This window comes from Oncorhynchus nerka, linkage group LG27 (genome assembly GCF_034236695.1).
Source record: "Oncorhynchus nerka isolate Pitt River linkage group LG27, Oner_Uvic_2.0, whole genome shotgun sequence".
Lineage (NCBI taxonomy): Eukaryota > Metazoa > Chordata > Actinopteri > Salmoniformes > Salmonidae > Oncorhynchus > Oncorhynchus nerka.
In genome coordinates, this window is record NC_088422.1 from 64,240,760 (window position 1) to 64,264,780 (window position 24,021).

A 24,021-nucleotide genomic window follows, 5' to 3' on the forward strand; every position below is an offset into this window, starting at 1 on the left:
AAAGTTTACTTAGCTGGCCATATATGGTTATTAAATGCTACTTTAATATTTGGTTACGTAGGGTTCTTCTAACCCATCGATTTATATTACATATAATAATATGATTCAATGATATCTTTACATTAATATATATAATTTATAAGTCCAGAAATTGATGTCGCAACTACAGATTGCCCCTTTAAGTCTATAAAAAGTGTGCAAGTTTGCACATGTGTCCATTAGGCCTATGAGTGTATTTTTTTTATCAGCGTGAATTAGCCCCACTTACATTTACATTTACATTTAAGTCATTTAGCAGACGCTCTTATCCAGAGCGACTTACAAATTGGTGCGTTCACCTTATGACATCCAGTGGAACAGCCACTTTACAATAGTGCATCTAAATCTTTTAAGGGGGGTGAGAAGGATTACTTTATCCTATCCTAGGTATTCCTTAATTGGGGCTACTAGTTCCCGTTTGGGAACCCCCCCCCCCCCCTGAGCTGTAATGTGGCGCAGGGAACGCAAGAAATAATCCTAAAAATATTTAACCTCCACAGATTAGCAAGAAAAATGGCTCAAATGAAACATAAACAATTTGTTTATCTACCCAGCAAGTCAGATTTCTAAAATGTTTTACGGCGAAAACATAGCACATATTTATGTCCAACCACCACTGCAGACATACCTCATTAGCATAGCCAAGTAGGAAAAAATATGCAATCAACAAACGCAGGATTAAAAGAAAAATAATTTCACTAACCTTTTGAAATCTTCATCAGATGACAGTAATATAACATGTTACACAGTACATTCATTTTTTTTTCAATAATCTGCAATATATATCCATAAATCTCTGTTTACAATTATGCATCGTTCAAAAAATGCTACTGCAATGTCAGGAGAAATAAAATAGCTCCGGCAGATAACGTCAGCTAACAAGGAATACACATCATAAACTTTGACTAAATATGCATGTTTTACATATGTATGGCAAGATAAACTTCTTCTAAATGCAATCGCTGTGTTACATTTATTTTTAACGTTCCATTTTGCGTTCACTAGGCTATAATAGGGATTCGGCGCTCCCATTTAGCATAATGACTCCTCTATCTTGGAGTCGACAGAAACCCAAAATGAACACATAAATATTCCCTTACCGTTGCTGTTCTACCATCAGAAGACCTGGAAGGGTTAATACTCACCAAGTTAGCGTTCAGTTTTCAAGTCTGTGTCTTTCGGTTCTCAAACTAGCCACATTTCGGTCGAAATGTATGCAAATTTCAAGTGGAGGCGCACCAAAACGTCGAAAGTATACATTATATGTCGAGTAAACTTGTCAAACTATGTTTATAATTAAGCCTTAACATGTTATAAAGGTCTACAGCAATCGTGAGGGCGAACAGACACACACACGTTGTTCAATCCATCCTTTTCCATAGGCTTGGATCCGCACTACGCAGCTATTGCAAGAGCACATTTTACATTGGCTGTCCACTGTTTCAAAAACAAGGATTGATAGACCGTTTAAAACCTGTTGAGGCGATGGGTTCCCCTACGGGAACTCTACCCCCCCGTTCAGCTGAAAAGGTGGCGCAGGGAATGCAAAAATATTCTTTAGAAATATTTAACCTACACACATTAACAAGTCCAATACCTCAAATGAAAGATAAACACCTTGTTCATCTACCCAGCGTGTCAGATTTTTAAAAACACAACATATATTTATGTTAGACCACCACCAAACCAAAGAAAAAACATAGCCATTTTTTCCAGCAAAAGGTAAAAATCACAAAAGCAGGATTTTTAAAAAATCAATCACTAACCTCTTGAAAATCTTCATCAGATGACAGTCATATGACATGTTACACAGTACATTTATGTTTTGTTCGATAATATGCATTTTATATCCATAAATCTCGGTTTACATTGACGCCATGTTCAGAAAATCCTCCAAAATATCCGGAGGAGTTATAGAAAGCTACGCCAGATAACAGAAATACTCATCATAAACTTTGACTAAAGATACATGTTCTACATATAATTAAAGATACACTGGTTCTTAATGCAACCGCTGTTTCACATTATTTTTTAACGTTACGGAAAAAGCCTAACATTGCAATAATCTGAGACGGCTCTCAGACGTAACAATATTTCTCTGCCACGTTGGAGTCAACAGAAATACAAAATTACAACATAAATATTCCCTTACCTTTGATGATCTTTCATCAGAATGTAGTGCAAGGAGTCCTAGTTCAACAATAAATCGTTTTGTTTCATCATGTTCAATTCTAGTGTCCAAGTAGCAGCATTTGCTACCACTTTCAGCTCACATGCCCAAAAAATGACTTCTGGTCCAGGATAACTTTGCATGAAAACTTCCCAAAATTCCAAAAGACATATTACAGATCGAAGAAACTGGTCAAACTAAGTGCAGAATCAATCTTTAGGATGTTATAATCATATACATCCAATAGCATTCCAACCGGATCATTCGTTTTCATCTGGGGCTGATTGGAACAGCCGAAGCACTCAAAGACAAACGCGCCACAACAAAATGGCATTATTTTGCGACACCAACTACTTTCCTTCCCATTAGGTCAAAGTTCACAGCAAATGCTCCATTACACTTTCTACTGAAGGAGGACATGTATTGGAAGACGTAGGAAGTGTTTCCAGATCCATAACTTGTTGGGAAGGGAGGGGGCGATGACATCAAAGTTGCCCCAACTTTCAGGATTTCAAAACTTGTTTGGAAGATTGCCTGCCCTGTGAGTTCTGTTATACTCACAGACATAATTCAAACGGTTTTAGAAACTTCAGAGTGTTTTCTATCCAATATTAATAATAATATGCATATATTAGCAATTTAGGACCGATTTTGATGCAGTTCACTATGGGCACGCAATTCATCCAAAGTGAAAATACTGCCCCCTATCTGGAAGTGGTTTAAACTTTTTGAAATAAACAATTTTTGGGTTCAAATAGGCTACACATTTAGATTTGTGACCAGCCATCCACAACATCCACAATCTGTAAGGTGTAAATAGCTAAATGAGAGAGCAGCAGTGTGGTTCACATCAATGCACTATGTAGATATCAATAATAAGTGATATCCGTATTGCTGTAGACTACACCACTGCCGTCATCCTTACCTCCAAGCGTTTATTCAAGTTGGATAATCTTTGGATGCCGACAGCAGCCGCACCATTGGAAGACATAGCCTGGACTGTAGCCTACAAAAGCCTATTCCTGCTCTTTTCCAGCGATCTATCAAACACATTTGGTGTGTCATCATAGTGGTCTCTGACTTGTGGTCAGACTCGCTCAGGTGGAACAAATTTAAACTTGCATCTTTTTTCAATGCTGATTTGAATGTCATTGAGAAAATATAGAAGTGTCCAAGATTTTTTCCAGTAAACAACCTTTTGAAATGTAAAAGTAGTCCTCGAAGTAATCATCTAGTTTTTCTAAAGTATCTGTAATCTGATTACAATATTTTTGCTGGTAACTGATTACAGTTACCATTTTTTGTAATCCCTTACATGTAACGGATTACATGTAATCTGTTGCTCCACAACCCTGCCGCCACATCAGAGGCAGTAGGGATGACCAGGGATGTTCTCTTAATAAGTGTTTGAATTGGACCATTTTCCTGCTAAGCAGTCGAAATGTAACAAGTACTTCTGGGTTTCAGGAAAAATGTATGGCGTAAAAAGTACATCATTTAATGTAATGTAGTGGAGTAAAAGTAAAAATTGTCAAAAAAATAAATACTAATGTACAGATACCCCAAAAAACAACTTAAGTTTTACTTTAAAGTATTTTTAATTAAGTACTTTACACCCCTGACCATCACTTATTATCCTTAGCATAACATGACATACTTTATATTGATACTTTTGAGTAAAGGGATGAAAGGGATTATAATTACTTAATGTGCACTTCAACAAATGCAAAGCACTACAATTGAAAGGCCCCAGTTTATCCAAACTAGTATTGGGTGCATCCTACATCAACAGTAAATTACATGAAAATGGATTAAGGAGAAACACTGCAATGGACCATCATTGATTTATTAGTCATCAGTGTTTGTGATTTTTTATTTTATTTGATCTAATTGAAGATGTAACTAGCACATGACAGTGATGGATTAGACTAGATTGTAGTGATAATCATAATCATTCAGGAGACGAGTATGTGGCACAGCTTAACTCATGAGCAAGCGCATTAAATATGATGGTTATTATGTGTGTATAAATTCTGAGTATTAATTAAGAAACGTTTGTCCTATTAATGTTACTTACTTTGTACATTTATGTAGGCCTACTGTGAGGGAACATGTGCCAATTTAATCTATTCTTTCAGACTCCCAATAGAATCAACAAGTTGAGTTATGGTGTAAGTACACAAATACATTTTGGGTATTGTGCTGAAAGATAACAAATACACATCGGAAGTGTTGGGACATGTTATAGATCACAAGGATAATCTCTTGTGTTCATGCTAAAACAAAGACAGTCGTTGACATCTATTCATGGTATAATGCAGTCCAAACAGATCTCTTATGAATATACTGTCACAAATGAAGTATATGGTGAGATAATCCACCAAGTTTTCAGATTTAACACATGATTGGATTATGGGAGCTGACAGTGTCATACAGAGAGATTCAACCAGATCAGTATTCCCAGGAGTCCTCCATAGAGCTTTGCCTAGCTTAATTACAATACTGTGAACTTTCAGTTAGTGATGAGAGAACGTAGGCCCACCTCGTTCAATGAAAGCCCAGTCGCCGGGAAAGAACCTGTGAAAAGAAGGAAGTCAAGACTCTCCTGGGATCGCTTGTCATGAGAGGTGAGACTGAAGCAACAGAAGTAAACAGTAGATGTTTGGTAAAAGGCAGATGCATTCAAGCAGCAATAGAAAACATCAGACAGTCTTTGAGGGGAAAGCTGACAGATTCCATTTGTCTGAAGGTGAACTGTGCTCTGATGTCACATGTCATAACTTTCCATCAACCTCCTGGAGTTTCCCCTCAGACATTTCTGTGTGTGGCCAGGAGGGCAGAGAGACAGGTTGGCAAGTGTGAGGTGGGAGAGTCAGGACTACTGTGAATGACAGTTCTGACGATTGTAGGAGTCTGACTGTTGACCTGTTCAGATTGTTGAGCTAACGCCACGGCTTCTTCCTTTGCTCATCCGGCAGCTTGGTTGGAAGAGTGGAAGAGGGATTTTGCCACCTTCACAGTAAAATACAAGGGTATGAAAACCCATTCCAGGTGCGGCAGCTACCCCTGCAAATCAATCACTTAATTTGAGAGAGATAATTTATTATCTGCTCAGAGGGTTACGGATCCAATCTCTGCCACGTTCCGACTGTCATGTCCGATGCTTAAATCTGTCATCAGTCTTCATCTGTGGCACGGTTCCTTTTCTGTCATCACTATTATTACGGCCACAATTTATCCCACAAATAATTAATTATGACAAGATACATGCAAACTGTGAGGGGACTAAATATGATAAATCACTTAGTTTGATAAATTAGCACTGATTGCGGAATTTAAGCAATAATCTCACAGCACCTGATGACATTAATTATTATATTACCTTTTACCTTTAACTGGGACTGTGGAATTATGGTGGATTTTTTGGTTTGTTATCAACCGCAATGTAAGTGTAAAAAGAAATTGATTCCAGGATAGAGGTATTCAAGAGGTATAAATCTGTTATCAGCATTGAATTGGTGAAATGGTATACACGTCTTTGGTTTCCCCCTTCATTGCATAACTTAACCTTGACTCTTTTGGACACTGGTTTGCATGTACAGTGCTTCGGGAAGTATTCAGACCCCCTGTTTTTTTCAGATTTTTTAGGTTACAGCCTTATTCTAAAATGTATTAAATTGTTTTCCCCCTCATTAATCTACGCACAATACTCCATATTGACAAAATAAAATTTTTTTTAAATAGAAATTTTTGCAAATTTATATGAAGAAAAAAATTGAATATCATAAGTATTCAGTCCCTTTACTCAGTACTTTGTTGAAGCACCTTTGGCAGCTATTACAGCCTCAAGTCTTCTTGGGTATGACAAGCTTGGCACACCTGTATTTGGGGAGTTTCTCCCATTAATCTCTATAGACCCTCTCAATCTCTGTCATGTTGGATAAGGAGCGTTGCTGCACAGTTATTTTCAGGTCTCTCCAGAGATGTTAGATCGAGGTTCAAGTCCAGGCTCTGGCTGGGCCACTCAAGGACATTTGGAGACTTGTGCAGAAGCCACTCCTGCTTTGTCTTGGCTATGTGCTTAGGGTTTTTGTCCTGTTGGAATGTGAACCTTCGCCCCAGTCTGAGGTTCTAAGTGCTCTGGAGCAGGTTTTCATCAAGGATCTCTCTGTACTTTGCTCTGTTAATCTTTGCCTCGATCCTGACTAGTCTCCCAGTTCCTGCCGCTTAAAAACATCCCCACAGCATGAACTGCCACCACCATGATTCACATTAGGGATGGTGCCAGGTTTCCTCCAGACGTGACGCTTAGCATTCAGGCCAAAGAGTTCAATCTTGGTTTCATCAGACCAGAGAATCTTGTTTCTCATGGTCTGAGAGTCTTTAGGTGCCTTTTGACAAACTCCAATTTGCTGTCACGTGCCTTTTACTGAGGAGTGGTTTCCGTCTGGCCACTCTACCATAAAGGCCTGATTGGTGGAGTTTTGCAGAGATGGTTGTCCTTCTGGAAGGTTCTCCCATCTCCACAGAGGAACTCTAGAGCTCTGTAAGAGTGACCATCGGGTTCTTGGTCACCTCCCTGACCAAGGCCTTTCTCCCCCGATTGCTCAGTTTGGCCGGTCGGCCAGCTCTAGGAAGAGTCTTGGTGGTTCCATAATTCTTCCAATTAAGAACGATGGAGGCAACTGTGGTCTTGGGGAACTTCAATGGTGCAGAATTTTTTTGGTACCCTTCCCAAGATCTATGTTTTGACACAATCCTGTCTCGGAGCTCTACGAACAATTCCTTTGACCTCATGGCTTGGTTTTTGCTCTGACATGCACTGTCAACCGTAGGACCTTAAATAGACAGTTGTGTGCCTTTCCAAATCATGTCCAATCAATTGAATTTACCACAGACGGATTCCAATTGTAGAAACATCTCAAGGATGATCAATGTAAGCAGGATGCACCTGAGCTCAATTTCAAGTCTCAAAGCAAAGGGTCTGAATACTTATGTAAATAAGGTATTATTATTTTATAATTTTCTAGAAATTTGCTAACATTTCTAAAAACTTTTTTCACTTTTTCATTATGGGTTATTGTGAGTAGATTGCTGAAGATTTGTTTTTATTTAATCAATTTTTAGAATACGGCTGTAACGTAACAAAATGTGTAAAAAGTCAAGGTGTCTGAATACTTTCCGAAGGCACTGTAAAACAAAATTGAAAGTAGGCTAAGTGAAAAATGCTTGTTTGTCTTTCTGACTCTCAGTTATTTATATAACACAATTATATTTTCAATTTCAGTCAAATTGCAAATCGGAGCACATAAGTAGGTTCACAAAAAGCAGTTAAGATTCAGTGAAACGTAATTTAATCAGAAAGAAATGAAAACTATCAAGGTTAAGAGTAGAATATTCAACCTTTTCTTTGCTAACTATTCAATGTTACAAGTACGTACGTGTGGTTTGACACAATTTCAAGGGTGATAATATTCAGAACTGAAGTGACAAGACAACAGACAATATACCAATGATGAATAATATGGTAAGTTCTGTTTGTGTCTCAAATTGCCAGATGTGGTAGCCAGTGTGGAGTAGCAGTTCTCTGCAGAGATATACTACCAGAGGGATGTCAAGCATTAAGTTGTTTCATTGCTTTTTTATTGAGAATTCTGCTCTCAGTCTACTCCAATTAGGCTTTTCTTAAAACAAGCCATATCAGAAAACACGTCTTGTCTACCTAGTCATTATGTCGATTCCTTTTAAATTACTAATTACTGGGACACAGGCAAGGAATGCCAATAAATAAGGAACAGCTTAATTGAGTTCTGATTGTAACCTTAAACTACTGAAGGTAGTGACAGCACTACCAACCCTGCATTGTGAGAGGTTTCTATCCTCTGTTCAACTGTATTTCATTATATCACCACCATATCTGTCACGATCGTCGTGGTGATCAAATCAAATCAAATCAAATCAAATTGTATTTGTCACATACACATGGTTAGCAGATGTTAGTGCGAGTGTAGTGAAATGCTTGTGCTTCTAGTTCCGACAATGTAGTAATAACCAACAAGTAATCTAGCTAACAATTCCAAAACTACTACCTTATAGACACAAGTGTAAGGGGATAAAGAATATGTACATAAAGATATATGAATGAGTGATGGTACAGAGCGGCATAGGCAAGATACAGTAGATAGTATTGAGTGCAGTATATACATATGAGATGAGTATGTAAACAAAGTGGCATAGTTAAAGTGGCTAGTGATACATGTATTACATAAGGATGCAGTAGATGATATAGAGTACAGTATATACGTATACATATGAGATGAATAATGTAGGGTATGTAAACATTATATTAGGTAGCATTGTTTAAAGTGGCTAGTGATATATTTTACATCATTTCCCATCAATTCCCATTATTAAAGTGGCTGGAGTTGAGTCAGTGTGTTGGCAGCAGCCACTCAATGTTAGTGGTGGCTGTTTAACAGTCTGATGGCCTTGAGATAGAAGCTGTTTTTCAGTCTCTCGGTCCCAGCTTTGATGCACCTGTACTGACCTCGCCTTCTGGATGATAGCGGGGTGAACAGGCAGAGGCTCGGGTGGTTGCTGTCCTTGATGATCTTTATGGCCTTCCTGTGACATCGGGTGGTGTAGGTGTCCTGGAGGGCAGGTAGTTTGCCCCCGGTGATGCGTTGTGCAGACCTCACTACCCTCTGGAGAGCCTTACGGTTGTGGGCGGAGCAGTTGCCGTACCAGGCGGTGATACAGCCCGACAGGATGTTCTCGATTGTGCATCTGTAGAAGTTTGTGAGTGCTTTTGGCGACAAGCCGAATTTCTTCAGCCTCCTGAGGTTGAAGAGGCGCTGCTGCGCCTTCTTCACAATGCTGTCTGTGTGGGTGGACCAATTCAGTTTGTCTGTGATGTGTACGCCGAGGAACTTAAAACTTACTACCCTCTCCACTACTGTTCCATCGATGTGGAAAGGGGGGTGTTCCCTCTGCTGTTTCCTGAAGTCCACAATCATCTCCTTAGTTTTGTTTACGTTGAATGTGAGGTTATTTTCCTGACACCACACTCCGAGGGCCCTCACCTCCTCCCTGTAGGCCGTCTCATCGTTGTTGGTAATCAAGCCTACCACTGTCCGCAAACTTGATGATTGAGTTGGAGGCGTGCGTGGCCACGCAGTCGTGGGTGAACAGGGAGTACAGGAGAAGGCTCAAAACGCACCCTTGTGGGGCCCCAGTATTGAGGATCAGCGGGGTGGAGATGTTATTGCCTACCCTCACCACCTGGGGGCGGCCCATCAGGAAGTCCAGTACCCAGTTGCACAGGGCGGGGTCGAGACCCAGGGTCTCGAGCTTGATGACGAGCTTGGAGGGCACTATGGTGTTAAATGCCGAGCTGTAGTCGATGAACAGCATTCTCACATAGGTATTCCTCTTGTCCAGATGGGTTAGGGCAGTGTGCAGTGTGGTTGAGATTGCATCGTCTGTGGACCTATTTGGGCGGTAAGCAAATTGGAGTGGGTCTAGGGTGTCAGGTAGGGTGGAGGTGATATGGTCCTTGACTAGTCTCTCAAAGCACTTCATGATGACGGAAGTGAGTGCTACGGGGCGGTAGTCGTTTAGCTCAGTTACCTTAGCTTTCTTGGGAACAGGAACAATGGTGGCCCTCTTGAAGCATGTGGGAACAACAGACTGGGATAGGGATTGATTGAATATGTCTGTAAACACACCAGCCAGCTGGTCTGCGCATGCTCTGAGGGCGCGGCTGGGGATGCCGTCTGGGCCTGCAGCCTTGCGAGGGTTGACACGTTTAAATGTTTTCCTCACGTCGGCTGCAGTGAAGGAGAGTCCGCATGTTTTAGTTGTGGGCAGTGTCAGTGGCACTGTATTGTCCTCAAAGCGGGCAAAAAAGTTATTTAGTCTGCCTGGGAGCAAGACATCCTGGTCCGTGACGGTGCTGGTTTTCTTTTTGTAATCCGTGATTGACTGTAGACCCTGCCACATACCTCTTGTGTCTGAGTCGTTGAATTGAGATTCTACTTTGTCTCTATACTGACGCTTAGCTTGTTTGATTGCCTTGCGGAGGGAATAGTTACACTGTTTGTATTCGGTCATGTTTCCAGTCACCTTGCCCTGATTAAAAGCAGTGGTTCGCGCTTTCAGTTTCCCGCGAATGCTGCAATCAATCCACGGTTTCTGGTTTGGGAATGTTTTAATCGTTGCTATGGGAACGACATCTTCAACGCACGTTCTAATGAACTCGCACACCGAATCAGCGTATTCGTCAATGTTGTCGTCTGACGCAATACGGAACATATCCCAGTCCACGTGATGGAAGCAGTCTTGGAGTGTGGAATCAGATTGGTCGGACCAGCGTTGAACAGACCTCAGCGCGGGAGCTTCTTGTTTTAGTTTCTGTCTGTAGGCAGGGATCAACAAAATGGAGTCGTGGTCAGCTTTTCCGAAAGGAGGGCGGGGCAGGGCCTTATATGCGTCGCGGAAGTTGGAATAGCAATGATCCAAGGTTTTTCCAGCCCTGGTTGCGCAATCGATATGCTGATAAAATTTAGGGAGTCTTGTTTTCAGATTAGCCTTGTTAAAATCCCCAGCTACAATGAATGCAGCCTCCGGATATATGGATTCCAGTTTGCAAAGAGTCAAATAAAGTTTGTTCAGAGCCATCGATGTGTCTGCTTGGGGGGGACTACTGTATATACGGCTGTGATTATAATCGAAGAGAATTCCCTTGGTAGATAATGCGGTCTACATTCTAAATCAAGTGAACAGAAGGACTTGAATTCCTGTATGTTGTTTTGGCCACACCACGTCACGTTAACCATAAAGCATACGCCCCCGCCCCTCTTCTTACCAGAAAGATGTTTGTTTCTGTCGGCGCGATGCGTGGAGAAACAGGCTGGCTGCACAGTCTCCGATAGCGTCTCTCCAGTGAGCCATGTTTCCGTGAAGCAAAGACCAAGGCGCAGCGTACGTAGACTTCCACATGTTTATTAAATGAAACTCACAAAACAATAAACAGCAAACGAAACGTGCAGCAAATGCTGTGCTCCCAGGCAACTACACAAAAACAAGATCCCACAAAAACCCAGTGGGGAAAGGCTGCCTAAATATGATCCCCAATCAGAGACATCAATAGACAGCTGCCTCTGATTGGGAACCATACCAGGCCAACATAGAAATACAAAAACTAGAGTACCCACCCTAGTCACACCCCGACCTAACCAAATTAGAGAAAAAAGGCTCTAAGGTCAGGGCATGACAATATCAGCTAATACAAAACAAGAGACAAAGTTATGAACAGTGTTGATTTCTTATCAATGTCAGTCACAGAAAAAAAACATGATTTGATAGTTCTCAATTTAAATATATAAAGTAATGCATGAAAATAAAAAAGCGTTACCGAGGTCTGGCTATACATTCCTGTTCTTGAATGGATTTGGGATGGATTTGGACATTTTGTGAGAGAGCCAGGCAGCTGATCTAGTGAGTCTGTGAAGTCTGTCTTAGAGGAGTCCCATTCCTCAGCGTCTGTCACAGAGAGCCAATACTTAGTCTCATCACCATGATAGATGGCGGTATTATCATGCACTGACACCCTTGGCTGAGAATCACACTGGTAAAACGCTTGAGTCAGCTCGATTGATCCTATGCTACTCCTGAGATTTGACTAAGTTTGAGACAGTTTTCCTTTGTAAGGTCAGCATACTCAAATTAATGGGCGCTTCATCACAGTCACGTGAGCTGCCTTCACATACAGAAATCCGGGATGGAACTCCAGGGCTAACTGATGTAAAAACTAAAAGTTCAGATAACCTCATATATAATAATTCCAGGCCTAGTCAAAGACAGTACCAGCCAAACGTTTGGACACACCTACTCATTCAAGGGTTTTTCTTTATTTTACTATTTTCTAGTGAAGACATCAAAACTATGAAATAATACATAACCAAAAAAGTGTTAAACACATCAAAATGTATGTTATATTTGAGATTCTTCAAAGTATCCACCCTTTGCCTTGATGACAGTTTTGCACTCTTGGCATTCTCTCAACCAGCTTCATGAGATATTCACCTGGAATGCATTTCCATTAACAGGTGTGACTTGTTAATTTGTGGAATGTATTTCCTTCTTCATGCATTTGAGCCAGTTGTGTTGTGACAAGGTAGGGGTAGTATACAGAAGATAGCCCTATTTGATAAGTGACCAAGTCCATATTATGGCAAGAACAGCTCAAATAAGCAAAATATAAATGACAGTCCATCATTACTTTAAAACACGAAGGTCAGTCAATGTGGAAAATTTCAAGGCCTTTGAACGTTTCTGCAAGTGTAGTTGCAAAAACCATGAAGCGCTATGATGAAACTGTCTCTCATGAGAACCGTCACAGGAAAGAAAGACCCAGTTACCTCTGCTGCAAAGAATATGTTCATTAGAGTTACCAGCCTCAGAAATTGCAGCCGAAATAAATGAGTCACAGAGTTCAAATAACAGACACATCTCAACATCAACTGTTCAGAGGAGAATGCGTGAATCAGACCTTCATGGTCGTATTGCTGCAAATAAACTACTACTAAAAGACAACAATAATAATAAGAGACTTGCTTGGGCCAAGAAACACGAGCAATGGACATTAGACCGGTGGCAATCTGTCCTTTGGTCTGGGGAGTCCAAAATTGAGATTTTTGGTTCCAACTGCTATATTTTTTTGAGACACAGAGTAGGTTAACGGATGATTTCTGCATGTGTGGTTTGATCCCGTGAAGCATGGAGGAGGACGTGTAATGGTGTGGGCGTGCTTAGCTGGTGACACTGTCAGTGATTTATTTAGAATTCAAGGCACACATAAAGAGCATGGCTACCAGAGCATTCTGCAGCGATATGCCATCCCATCTGGTTTGCGCATTTGTTATTTGTTTTTCAACAGGACAATGACCCATTACACTTCTAGGTGGTGTAGGTGCTATTTGACAAAGATGTAGAGTGATGGAGTGCTGCATCAGATGACCTGGCCTCCACAACCACCTGACCTCAACTCAATTGAGATGGATTGGGATGAGTTGGACCACAGAGTGAAGGAAAACAGCCAACAAGTGCTCAGCGTATGTGTGAACTCCTTCAAGACTGTTGGAAAAGAATTCCAGGTGAAGCTGTTTGTGAGAACACCACGAGTGTGCAAAGCTGTCATCAAGTCAAGGGTGGCTACTTTGAAGAATCTAAAATCTAAAATATATTTTGATTTGTTTAACACTTTTTTGGATACTGCATGATTCCATATGTGTTATTTCATAGTTTTGATATTGTCACTATTATTCTACCATGTAGAAAATAGTAAAAATAAAGAAAAAACCTTGAATGACTAGGTGTGTCCAACCTGTTGACTGGTACTGTATATACATTGTGATTCAAGATAAGATTCACTATGGGCCATTTCAGGACTAATACACATATACATGCAGTATACTTTTTCCAGAAGATCACAAGTAGGAACAAAGAAAAGCTATATTTAACTGTTTTCCACCTGCAGCCTGTTCTAACCTTATACAATTAATGTATAATGACACAAATTAGGCTAATGACAGTCATTGTGTAAACATTATTCATACTCCATAGCCATCTAATAAACATGAAAATAGCTTTGAAGTTGTAACATTTATTTTTATTCATTTGAATTTGACTGCAATGGGAAAATGAAAGCAGGTACTTTTCTAGAACATCAGAAGTAAGAACAAAGAAAAGCTAGGAAAGGAATCAGCAATAAACACCAAATTTAGTCAACATGACAGGAGATCTATGAAAATGCAATTAAACACTGAACAAACCGTCATGTCAATCAAAGCCCAGTGTGTTTGAAATTCTAGAAACTTTCTATGACTGAAATATTTGAATTGACTTTAACTTGTTATAATCCAATTACATGCACCAGATGCTCCACATTGAGATATTGAGCATTCATTTTCCACAAACAATGCAGGCAGTGTTACAACTATTTATGTGTGATGACTTGTCTGTTTGTTGTCATACACTGCTATTTTTAGCTGCTTTGTACTGTCAGATTATATAATATATCTTATCATATCATACCAAAATATAGGTAGTTAATGGTTGATCTTCTTCATCATAAACAACACAATCATTTTTATGCTACATTCCACAATAAGGCCTAGAAAGAAATATAATATAATCATTAGATTTTGTAAAGCCCCCGTGATTCAACTCTGGTATCAGCAGTGTTTAACCTTGTCTGTTTGGTTAGCCCAGGCCCTCTGTCTTAGTGAGAAATGAAGGGAGGTTAGTCACTGCTACTGCTCTGCGTGCTATCACCGAGCCCCTATACTGGCCTCCCATCTGCCTGTCTGAACATCATTGATTACCTGATGCAAGCAAAAGCCAAGTTTGCTGCTCTGATCATTAATCCTGCTGCAGCCATTCTCTTAAAAACTCACGCTTTCTGTGTTTTTTCTTAACCTGCATCAATTGAAGGGGAACAAAAACAGCCTCAACAAGGGCTGAGTGATGGAGACTGGCTGCTGTGATTTCCCCTTGCAACCTACTCGAGGGGCCTCTGCTCAAACCCTGGGGAGCAAGCCTGCAGTGAAAATAAAAGCCAAGACACACACTCAAACACAGATTCTAACATGTTTTTTGCTACGCTCCCACCTCACATATGAGAGATGGAATTTCACACTAGATAATGAGCTATTGTTTTGGTTCCGTTTTGGGGGAGGGGTGCATGACTCCTACCCTTGAATCTGAGGGTGAAAATTGTGCAGTCCTCCACGGGCTGGATAGACACCAAACCTAATCAAGCAGCAGGTGAGCGCTTTTTCATCTCGCTCAATGTCGTCCAGAATAAATAGAACAGTATCACGGTGCAAGTCACATCTCATTTGGTGTGTTGTGTTTCAGTGCACCTCCACTGAGACACTGGGTACTGAGGGCAGCAGCAAGAATGCTCCACCTCGTTAATGGACAGGGTCAAGGCCTGAATCCCTGCCGTGAACCCTGACAGTAGGCCAGGATACCTAGGTGAATACATTAGTATATGTGTATTTCACTATATGTTGTCAAGTAATAAAACTAAGTGCTGATAATAGCATTTCTTATGTAGCTATATAAAATAAAGCACCATTTACTGTTGGCTCCCATTATTATAACCCACTGAGAGGTGTATGTATGCCACTGTAATCATTCATACACAGTATACATGGGGGAAAAGAGAGAAACAATAGAGGACTCACCAAGATCTCAAGTAGCTCCCAGCAAAACATGGATTAGGTGGAGATTATTAAATGTCAGCTCTTAAAACCAACACATTTTCAGTCTCAAAGTAAATCAATACTACTTATCTTTGATAAAAGAGGCATAGTAGACCTGCCAGCATACTGCTCTGTCGGCATGAAGGTCTCCATGTCCACCACCTAACCTCCTCTCTTTCTCTCTCTGCATATTGAGAGGGTGATGGATTGATAATTCTGATGGTTTCTCTGAACATCCCACTAAAAAATCCCATTCTCTGATCAGTTAATATTAATGGTAAACAAAAAATCAAAATATATCTGTCAATACCCAGTATGAGGCTGCTTATAGACAGAGTCTCTTTTTTTCTAACAGAAGTGAGAGATGCATCACTGTGTGTCTGATCCTACAATGTGCCAAATGGTGAGCAGGCACATAGGCGGTGGGCTTTGAAGTGCCTCCACCCAAGTAATGTCCACGATTATTGCCTTCACCAAGTGTGTATCATGATTTCTCTATGACTGCATCCATATCATAATTACAGTGTAATATCACGCATAAAGCGTTGTCCCTGCTGTTGTTTCACTTTCTCTGCTTTCGTTCTATGAATATCAAATGCTCTCATGCTGGGTTTTGGATGCTGTACAGCTCCTTCATAGACACACAGACTTGCAAAAAACAAAAAGTGCTCCTCGCTATGAAAACGAGGAAAGCAGCGGGCCGCAGACATAGAGCATCCACTCGTGTCTAAACTGATGAAGGGCTTTTTCTTCTGCCATGTCTGAGGAAGAATCAGGTGTTTTAGATCCATTACATAGGCAGCTTTCCTTCTCTCTACATGTATGTACATACAATATACACTTCGAAGACGAAGAACATGAAGCCACTTCATAAGAGTCTCTCTAGACCAGGGGTCTTCAACCTTTTCTTGCCCAGGGACCCCCACCTAGGCAAACAGGCGAACCAGGGACCCCCGTCATATGTTAGTAAAAAAAGTAACATCTTGTCTTATCATCAGGTAAAAGATAATGACAAGTAATAGTTATCTACTTTTTTAATTTAATAGATTTGGTGGACAGTTTCATTATTTTGACTTCCCCACAGTTCATTGGAAGAGGAAGTGTAAACTCCTACATAGCCTATTAGCTAGAAAGGTATCTTCAGGGTAGGATGAATAAATCATAGGCCCTGGGACTTTATTCTGGGAGAAAAAGCCCTTTTATAATAACACCATAAAAACATTGGTGATATGGCATAGGCTACAGTTGAGCAGAGGTGTTTCTGGGCATTTCCACACATGGGGAAATTTTTCTGCAGGGTCCATAAAAAGTGCCTATTGCATATGCATTTCATGCAATTCTAGAGTACATCATTTACTGGGCTCCACTGGTGCAGCGGGCTAAGGCACTGCATCTCAGTGCTAGATGTGTCACTACAGACCCTTGTTCGATCCCGGGTTGTATCAGAACCGGCTGTGATCGGGAGTCCCATAGGGTGGCGCACAATTGGCCTAACCCTGGGTTTAGGGAAGGGTTTGAAACTCGCCTGGGCTACGGCGGTGTGGGAGCAACAGCCGTTTGCCTCAGTCTGGAGGAGTTCGTGGCAGAAGTAGGTGTTCTATTCTCCGTTGTCCTGGAGAGACGCTGCTCGTAACCTGCGCCAGATATGTCAAGACTCCCGTAGTGTGGCAGACTACGCAGTGGATATTCGCATGTTGGCGTCTGAGAGTGCCTGGAACCCGGAAGCATTGTTCGACATGTTCCTTCACCAATAATTGGAGGTGATCAAAGATGAGCTTGCAGCTCGTGAGCTGCCCATGGACCTCCACTCCCTCATAGCCTTGACCATCCGAGTCGAAGGATGGTTACGAGGTTGTAGGAGGGAGAGGGAATCTGTTCCCTGTCGCCCTCGCTCGCCTTCGATTCCCACCTCGCCTCCGAGTAATCCCGGAAACCCCCGAAGTCATTTCAGAGAGAATCCGATGTCACCTGAACGCTCACGGGAATCGCAGAGGGTGGTTGATTCGCCTCCTCTAGATCCCTGGGAAGGGCTTGATTGTCTCTGGATGAACGTTTAAGCAAACTGAACACCAGGAGCTGTGTGTATTGCAGGACTACAGGACATTATATTTCCACCTGTCCGTTAAAAAGACCAGTTCCATCAGTAGGTACGAGTACTAGTGACCTGTACGGGGATTTCCCAATCTCCCATTACTCGCACTCCTCTCCATGCCACCCTGTTGTTGGGTGAACAGGCCAAATCACTCCGGGTGCTCATTGACTCTGGGGCAGATGAGAGATTTGCCGATGCTACATTGGTGTCAGAGCTGGGCATTTCCACTCAACCCATCTCCATTCCCATGGACGTCAGAGCGCTGGATGGCCGCTCTATTGGCAGAGTCACCCACACTATGATTCCGATCGACCTATGAGAATCAGGAAATCACAGTGAGTGTATGCAGTTCCTGCTCATTGAATCTCCCCATATACCCGTGGTTTGGGGATAGTCATGGCTCCAGAAGCACACTCCCCGGGGGCAGCTTAACTCCCTGTCGGGTCTGGAGACCAAGGCTATGGAGGAGTACATTGAGAACTCTCTCGCTGCAGGGAGTATTCGTCCATTGGCTTCTCCACCTGGCACAGGGTTCTTCTTTGTGGAGAAGAAGGACAAAATTCTGCACCCGTGTATCGACTACAGGGGCCTTAATGTCATCACGGTTAAAAAACGTTGCCCTCTACCACTCATCTCCTTGGCTTTTGAACCTCTTCAGGGAGTGACCATCTTCTCTAAGTTGGACCTTCGGGATGCCTACCATCTGGTTCGGATACGGGAGGGAGATGAGTGGAAAACAGCCTTTAACACGGCTCGTGGGCACTATGAGTACTTAGTTATGCCATTCGGACTGACCAAAGCTCCCGTGGTGTTCCAGACCCTGGTCAACGATGTGCTCCGGGACATGCTGAACCAGTTTGTGTTTGTCAACCTCAACGACATCCTTGTCTTTTCCCGTTCAGGTCAAGAACACATCCTCCACGTCCAACAAGTCCTTCCCGTTCAGGTCAAGAACACATCCTCCACGTCCAACAAGTCCTTCAGCGTCTCCTGGAGAACCAGCTTCCGTTAAAGCGGAGAAGCGTGAATTCCATCGCTCCACCATCTCCTTCCTAGGATCTGTCATCGCTGCAGGACATATACAGATGGATCCAGACAAGGTGAGAGCGCTGGTGGATTGGCCTCAACCCACATCTAGAGTGCAGCTACAATATTTCCTGGGGTTTGCTCATTTCTACCGCTGCTTCATCCAGGGCTACAGCATCCTGGTTTCCCCCCTCTCAGCACTCACCTCTCCAAAGTTCCCTTCACGTGGTCTCCAGCAGCTGACCAGGTGTTCTCAGACCTCAAATTTCGATTGACTACAGCCCCCATCTTAATCCATCCGGACCTGTCCCGTCAGTTTGTGGTGGAGGTTGACGCCTCAGATGTTGGAGTGGGGGCCATCCTGTCCCAGCATTCTGCCCAGGACCAAAGGCTGCACCCCTGCACTTTCCTCTCCAATCTCCAATTACACCTGCTGAGAGGAACTATGATGTGGGAAATTGAGAACTCCTCACTGTCAAGATGGCGTTGGAGGAGTGAAGGCACTGGTTGGAGGGGGCAGAACACCCATTCTTAGTGTGGACTGACCATAAGAATCTGGAATATCTCCGCACCGCCAAGCACCTCAACTCTAGGCAGGCTCATTGGGCCCTGTTGTTCAACCATTTCAATTTCACTCTCTCCTACCGCCCTGGGTCCAAGAATGTGAAGCTTGACGCACTCTCACAGTTGTATTGCTACTCTGTCTGACCCGAGACCATCCTCCCTCCTAAGGTGCAGCATTCCCAGCCGGAAGGGGGGTTCGGCTAACCGGTTGTGTTTTTCCCGGACTCTGCCCATTCCCCTGTCCTGGAATGGTCACATTTCTCAAGACGGATCTGCCTTCGTCGCCGCCTGCACTGTGTGTGCACAAAATAAGACTCAGCGGAAAGCTCTAGCTGGCCTTCTTCAACCACTACCTGTTCCTCACCGACCCAGGTCCCATATATCCCTGGACTTTGCTACTGGCGTCCCCCGACAGAAGGCAACACTACTATTCTGATGGTGGTGGATAGATTTTCTTAATTCCCCTTCCCAATTTACCCTCAGCCAATGAAATGGCTCAGCTCATGGAGCAGCACATCTTCCGGATCCATGGATGTCCGGTCAACATGGTCTCTGATCGTGGTCTCCAGTTCTGGTCCCGGAATGCGTTCCTCATTGGGTCATCAGCCAACCTGTCCTCTGGTTTCCACCCCCAATCTGATGGCCAGTCGGAGCGAGCCAATCAGGACCTGGAGACGTCCTTTCGTTGCCTTGTCCCACCACCTGGAGCTGGCAACTTGTGTTGGTGGAATACACACGTAACACTCTTCCCCGCTCGGCCACTGGTCTCTCGCCCGTTGGGTGTTCCTTGGGATATCAGCCCCCACTCTTCCCTGAGCAAGAAGAAAAAGTCAGCATACATTTCATCTGCCACTCTCACCATACCTGGAAGAGAGCCCGGGCCGCTCTTAAAGACCACATCCAGGTATCAGTGACAATGGATCGCCACCAGACCCCTGCTCCCCGCTATCGGCTTGGGCAGAGAGTATGGCTGTCCACTCGGGACCTGCCCCTCAAGGTGGTGTCCCGTAAACATCCCCCCATTTCATCGGCCCTTTCCCCATCTCTAAAATCCTTAGTCCCTCTGCTGTTCGTCTTCTGTTGACCCTCACCCTCCGTATTCATCCTACGTTTCACATGTCCAAGATAAAACCTGTGTCTCACTGTCCTTTGTCTTCTGTTTCCAGAAGGCCTGCCCTTTGCACTGTGTTATAATAAATTATTGAGAACTGCACTATCCCGCAACCTGTGTCTGCATTTAGGTCATATCCTGAGAAGTGATATGTGCTTAGCTCCATTCCGTAAATGTTTTACACTGAAAAACTCCCCAGTCCTTCAGGAATACAATAACTATGCTTTAAAATGTGGAGAATGGAACTCAGTAATGTGTTGTATTGGATTTGCCCACAAACAAAACACTTTTTTATCTTCTTGCAAACAGAATGCATGTTTTGGAATATTTTCATTCTGTGCAGGCTTCCTTCTTTTCACTCTGTCAATTGGGTAAGTAATGTCGAGTAACTACAATGTTGTTGATCCATCCTTAGTTTTGTCCAATCACTGCCATTAACTCTGTACCTGATTTAAAGTCACCAGTTGTATTTGTATTTGTATTTATTATGAATCCCCATTAGTTGCTACCAAGGCAGCAGCTGCTCTTCCTGGGGTCCAGCAACATTAACTTCTTGCGTCGAGCCATCCCGGATCCGGTATCGTGACTACAGCCTCAAGCTCATTACCATAACGCAACGTTAACTATTCATGAAAATCGCAAATGAAATGAAATGAATCTATTTGCTCTCAAGCTTAGCCTTTTGTTAACAACACTGTCATCTCAGATTTTCAAAATATGCTTCTCAACCATTGTAAAACAAGCATTTGTGTAACAGTATTGATAGCTAGCGTAGCATTTAGCGTAGCATTTAGCGTTAGCATTCAGCAGGCAACATTTTCACAAAAACCAGAAAAGCATTCAAATAAAATCATTTACCTTTGAAGAACTTCAGATGTTTTCAATGAGGAGACTCTCAGATAGCAAATGTTCAGTTTTTCCTGAAAGATTATTTGTTTAGGACAAATCGCTCCGTTTTCTGCGTCACGTTTAGCTACGAAAAAAACCTGTATCCAGGATTGTGTAAATCTATCCGCAAGCTCATTAGCATAACACAACGTTAACTATTCATGAAAATCGCAAATGAAATGAAATGAATCTATTTGCTCTCAATCTTAGCCTTTTATTAACAACACTGTCATCTCAGATTTTCAAAATATGCTTTTGAACCATAGCTAAACAAGCATTTGTGTAACAGTATTGATAGCCTAGCATAGGATTATGCCTGTCTTTCAGCATGCAACATTTTCACAAAAACCAGAAAAGGATTCAAATAAAATAATGTACCTTTGAAGAACTTCAGATGTTTTCAATGAGGAGACTCAGTTAGATAGCAAATGTTCAGTTTTTACAAAAAATATTATTTGTGTCGACTAATCGCTCCGTTTTGTTCATCACGTTTTGGTAAGAAAAAATAAATAAAAATAAAAAATAAAAAATAATATTAAGTCATTAAAACGCAAACTTTTTTCCAAATTAACTCCATAATATCGACAGAAACATGGCAAACCGATGTTTAGAATCAATCCTCAAGGTGTTTTTCACATATCTATCGACGATAAATCCTTCGTGGCAGTTGACTTTCTCTTCTGAAGAAATGGAACGCGCATGGACCTACAGATTACGCAATAATTTCGACACAGGACACCGGGCGGGACACCAGGTAAATGTAGTCTCTTATGGTCAATCTTCCAATGATATGCCTACAAACACGTCACAATGCTGCAGACATCTTGGACGAACGGCAGAGTGCATAAGCTCGTTCACAGCATATTCACAGCCTTATAAGGAGACGATAGTAAAACAGAGCGTCAAAAATCCTGCTCATTTCCTGTTTGAAGTTTCATCTTGGTTTCGCCTGTAAGATCAGTTCTGGGGCACTCACAGATAATATCTTTGCAGTTTTGAAAACGTCAGAGTGTTTTCTTTCCAAAGCTGGCAATTATATGCATAATCGAGCATCTTTTCGTGACAAAATATTGCGCTTAAAACGGGCACGTTTTTTTATCCAATAATGACATAGCGCCCCCATAGGTTGAAGAGGTTAAGGCAGTTATACCAAAAAAAAGTACAATACATTCACAAAAGATTTCACAACACATTAATTAAAAGTCTGACCTCAGGCCCCATCTCTACTACCAAATATACAACACAAAATCCATGTGTGTACAGTGCGTATGTTATTGTGTGTTTGTATGCATGTGTCTGTGCTTATGTTTGTGTTGTTTCACAGCCCGCCGCTGTTCTACAATGTGTATTTTTGTCAATATCCCTCACCTATACAAGCAGTGATGCATATTATTAATGTGTACATCTAAGGGCTAGTTGTGCTGCTCTGTTCGGAGCCAATTGCAACTTTGCAATTGTGGGTGGCAAGGAATAAGTTAGTCCTAAATATTTCTAAAACTAAAGGCATTGTTTTGGGGAAAAATTATTTACTAAACCCTAAACTTCACCTAAATCTTGTAATGAATAATGTGGAAATGTAGCAAGTTCAGATGTCTTAACTGTTTGGAGTAACCCTGAATTGTAAACTGTCATGGTCAAAACATATGGATACAACAGTGCTGCTCCCACTGCTCTGCCTTATTAACAGCACTGTCAAAAAGGCATGTCCTACAGGCCATAGTTTTGTCGCACCTGGACTACTATTCAGTTGTGTGGTCAGGTGCCCCAAAAAAGAGGGACTTTGCAATTGCAAGATTGAAAAAAGTAAGGGGTCTAGACAGATGCCCTGAGGAATTCCTGATTCTACCTGGATTATGTTGGAGAGGCTTCCATTAAAGAGCACCCTCTGTGTTCTGTTAGTCTTTATCCACAATATAGAAGGGGGTGTAAAGCCATAACACATGTGTTTTTCCAGGAGCAGACTATGATCAATGATGTCAAAAGCTGCACTGAAGTCTAACAAAACAGCCCCCACAATCCTTTTATCATCAATATATCTCAGGCAATCATCAGTCATTTGTGTAAGTGCTGTGCTTGTTGAATGTCCTTCCCTATAAGCGTTCTGAAAGTCTGTTGTCAATTTGTTTACTGTAAAATAGCATTGTGTCTGGTCAAACACAATATCTTCCAATAGTTTACTAAGGGTTGGTAACAGGCTGATTGGTTGGCTAATTGAGCCAGTAAAGGGGGCTTTAATATTCTTAGGTAGGGGAATGACATTCACTTCCCTCCAGACCTGAGGGCACACACTTTCTAGTAATCTTAAATTGAAGATATGGCAAATAGAACTGGCAATATTATCTGCTATTATCCTCCGAAATTTTCTATCCAAGTTGTCAGACCTAGGTGGCTTGTCATTGTTGATACACAACAATTTTTCACCACTTCCACACTCATTTATGGAATTCAAAATTACAATGCTTGTCTTTCGTAATTGGTCAGATATACTTGGCTGTGTAGTGGCAGCATTCGTTGCTGGCATGCCATGCCTAAATTGGCTAATCTTGCCAAGAAATGGTTTTAAGTAGTTGGCAATATCAGTGGGTTTTGTGATGAGCAAGCCATCTGATTCAATGAATGATGGAGTGGAGTTTGCATTTTTGCCCAAAATGTAATTTAAGGTGCTCCAAAGCATTTTACGATCATTCTTTGACATTTGTTTTCATCGTGTAGTTTCTTCTTCTTTTTATTCAGTTTAGTCACAATTTCTCAATTTGCAGTACGTTTGCCAATCAGTTGTGGAGCCTGACTTATTTGCCATTTATTTTCCCTCATCCCTCTCAACCATACAATTTTTCAATTCCTCATCAATCCACAGGGA